The sequence below is a fragment of the Phalaenopsis equestris genome, unplaced genomic scaffold, assembly GCF_001263595.1.
Source record: "Phalaenopsis equestris unplaced genomic scaffold, ASM126359v1 Scaffold000094, whole genome shotgun sequence".
NCBI lineage: Eukaryota > Viridiplantae > Streptophyta > Magnoliopsida > Asparagales > Orchidaceae > Phalaenopsis > Phalaenopsis equestris.
The window spans coordinates 2,093,694-2,097,655 of record NW_018164536.1 but is presented as its reverse complement, the minus strand read 5'-3'; the positions used below and the strand labels follow the sequence as shown (position 1 = coordinate 2,097,655).

The following is a 3,962-nucleotide window of genomic DNA, read 5'->3' as shown; positions in this document are numbered from 1 at the left end:
TCAGCAGGACTTCTCTCTCGTGGCTATCCTTCACATTGACCTCCTTTAAGCACACCATCTGACTCTTCCCAGTAGCTGCCTACCACCCAACAGGTTGCCACCTTGCTGCCATCCATCAGGGCTCCTCTCCTGTCTTTGTTCTTCAAGTCGACATTCTTCCAGTGCACCATCAAGCTCTTCCAAGCAGTCTGCAGCCGTTCGGCACTTTCCAGCAGCCGCCTACCATCCAGAAGGCCGCCATCTTGCTGCCTTCCAGCAGGACCCCTCTCCCATTGTTCTTTTTCACGTCGACCTCCTTCCAGACGCCTCTCCGGTTTTTATCTCTGCGATTTGCCTTGCCCCACCACCCGAACTCCCTCCTTGTCAAGCTTGTTTTGTCTTCATTGTTGTATTGTTTTTTCACTTTTGCTTTGTGAGGTTATTTTTCTTTCTTTTGAGTTTTCATTGTATCATTGTTTTTATTTAGTAATAATATTTGTTGTCTTGCAACCTGATTTAGGTTAACTCCAGTATCATCTAGGCTCTCAATCCAGCCTTGATCTTCACTTTATGATTCACAATCACAACCATTTGATGTGATCCTTCACTAGGAATATGTTAAATCCTGTATAATATATCTTAGATTGGGTGCACTGCATAAAACATCAAGCTCATATTGAGTCAGTTATGACAAAGCAAAATATGGATTAACTAGGCCATTATTTGGTTTGGTTCGTCAATTGTCCTGCTAAATAAGAGGCAAATTATAGTTCATTAAATTAAAAAAATCTCATTTAAGTTCGGCTTTTTTATTATTTAAGCTGAAATTGAATTAAACATGAATAGCTAACAAAGTCAATGACAATCGTATGCCTTGAAAAATTCTTGGTTGATGGGTTTAGTTGCATGAAAGCATATTTGTAACTTTTCATCTTACCTCTTTTAATCATTATAGAACTTAAAATATATTTTGTCCCTCATTCTTAGAGTACATTCATTGGCTTAATGATATAATATGCGTCTAAATAATAAACCTTTGGTGTCCATTATTATTGTATATTTATACATTTCAAGTATTCTATTTTCAATAATTAAAAAGAAAAGTACATTGATTGGCTTAATGATATAATGTCTAAAAAGTGAACCTGTGTGTCCATTATTACTGTATATTTATACATTTCAAGTACTCTATTTGCAATAATTAAAAAAAAAAGCAATAAAAAAGGTGTTTAATTGGCTTAGAGTGCATTCATTGGCTTAATTATATAAGACATTCAAAAAATTAACCTTTTCTGCCTATTATTGTTGTATATTTATAAATTTCAAGTACTCTATTTTCAATAATAAAAAAAGGTAATTGAAAAAGTACTTTGATTTCAATAAGTCAATCTAGCTTTTATTTTTGTTCAATTCGATTTGCAAAAAAGTTGATAACCTTTGCTTCAAATCAACTCATTAATGAATGAGCCAAATTCAAGCTAGTGAGACAAATACAAGTATTCATGAACATCGAGCAATATCAATAGCCCTATTTAAGATTGATGATGGTATTGCTGTAGTAAGTACAAATATATTCTTGGCATAGTGGATGTTATGAGTAGTAAAGTTAATTGTGCAAGTTTATGACATACTTAAGCCAGGAAATGGCTGGCACTGATGTAAACGCGGGGATGAACCTAATTGTTATTGTATTAAAGAGGGTAAGCGTTTATTTAGTTTTTTGCATTAATAATATTGTCAGCTTGATTGCACTGCACTTTAGAACGGATTAATCTCCGATATGCTTCAATATGGGTTCCTATTTATTTACATATTTAACACCTAAACTTACCTTTTTCCATTTATACCACCCAAATCTTTGTTATCACATAAAAATACCACTTATTAACTTTTAGAAAAATGAAGTATACCTTTTCATGCATAGTAAATGATGTATTTATGTAAAAATTGAAAGTTTGTGTTAGATATGTAAATAAATAGGAATTGAATGGTTTGTAAGTAAATCTTTCTTATTTTTTTAGTTCTATGTTTTAAGCATGCGTCTTAGTTGTTCTTTATCTTCTGATCTGTAAACTGCTCATCATGCCTGAAACAATTCTTTATGGTAAATCCTTCTTATTATTTTTTGTTATCATTTCAGTTATTCTCTTTATGGAAAGCAAGATTTTCAATAATATGTGACATATTAAGGAACTGCTATGAAGCATTTGCTTTGTACGCTTTTGGAAGTTACTTGGTTGCCTGCCTTGGTAATTACACTCCTCTTGCCTCTTAATACAAAATATAAACATTTCCGTTTGTGTTGAGATGATTGATAATTTCATATAATTGACATTCAGTTTCTTGAAACTGCATGCTCCTTATCCTATAAATTCATCAGCATAATTCATCCGTGGATGATGAATTCTTTGCTCCATATGGCTTGTTCTGGAATATTTTCAAATAACAGTTTCATGGTTGGTGTTGAGAAAATTAGGGCGAAGAAAAACAGTAATCGACACAAATCCAGAAGAACACAGAGATTTAACGAGGTTCGGCAAAGATGCCTACGTCATCGGGAGCAGAGCGGCGAGTTTCTTTCTATAATCAGAAAAGAGTTTACAGAATTCAGGGATACCTCCTGGGGTTACTAACAGACCTATTTATAACCCCAGGAGTAAACCTAGGCACAATATGTAATTACAACATTACCCCTGTACCAAACCGCGGGGCTTTGCCCCCGCACTCCAACCCACGTAACTTCCCAATTTGGACAGATTCTTCCGCTCCGCTCCGCTCCGCTTAGATCCAGCGTCTGTCCTGATATGGTATATGAGTCATACCATAACAAATCTCCACCTTGGCGAATATCCAGCCCCTTAGGAGAAAAATACCTGGGAGTTACAACTGCACCATCGTGGGTTGGGTCACCATGCTTCTCTAGCAACTGCAAACATTCAACAAGTCCAAGCAATGCAAGAACTTGTTGATAGTAACTGGCTTGGTCAACATATCAGCTGCATTCTCATCAGTATGAACCTTCTGCAACAGTATCTCCCCAGAAGCAATCAACTCTCTGATCTTGTGATACCTGACATCAATGTGCTTGGTTCTCGCATGGTACACATGGTTCTTAGCCAGATAAATAGCACTCTGACTGTCACAATGCAACTGAACTCCACCTTGCTCAATGCCCAGTTCTTTTACTAGCCCAGCAAGCCATAAGGCTTCTTTAGCAGCTTCAATTACTGTTATGTACTCTGCTTCAGTTGTAGATAATGCCACAATAGACTGAATTGTTGATTTCCAACATATAGGCCCTCCACCAAGAGTAAACACATACCCAGTTGTAGACCTTCTGCCATCCAAATCACCTGCATAGTCTGAATAAACATCCCCCACAACTGAAGGATCATTCTTCTGACTGCCAAAAATAATTCCATGTCCTACAGTACCCTTCAGAACTGCACTGACATATGGAACCTTAGCTATGTCTTCCATTTCTGTATCTGTCTTAGGACACTGTTCTGAAGAAAGCTTAAAATGATTTGCCAAAGGAGTGCTTACAGGCTTTGCATTGCTCATCTCAAACCTTTCCAGCACTTTCTCAACATAGCCTCGTTGAGATAAACATAATCGTCTTGAGCCTCTGTCTCGATGAATCTCCATTCCAAGAATCTTCTTCGTAGGATCCAAGTCTTTCATGTCAAATTCCTGGCTCAATAAAGCTTTCAAACCACGGACATCATTCATATTCTTTGCAGCAATCAGTATATCATCAACATACAGTAACAGAAAAATAATAGAATCATCATCAAGACTTTTCACATAAACACAGCAATCATATTCACATCGTCTGTAGCCAATCTGCATCATGTAGGAGTCAAACCGCTTGTACCATTGTCTTGGAGGTTGTTTCAACCCATACAACGATTTCTTTAACCTGCAAACCATATGCTCCTGTCTAGCTTGAGTGAACCCTTCTGGCTGCTTCATGTAAATCT

General features: G+C 36.7%; 1 long non-coding RNA gene across 1 annotated transcript in view; it reads left to right on the top strand.

The window, feature by feature from the left end:
- The window catches only part of LOC110020367, a 4,633-nt gene extending 2,409 nt beyond the window's left edge, over nucleotides 1–2,224 (top strand). The window contains exon 3 of the long non-coding RNA XR_002293518.1: nucleotides 2,120–2,224. This is a non-coding gene — a long non-coding RNA (uncharacterized LOC110020367). The remainder of the gene's footprint in view (nucleotides 1–2,119) is intronic.
- Nucleotides 2,225–3,962: the final 1,738 nt, after the last annotated feature.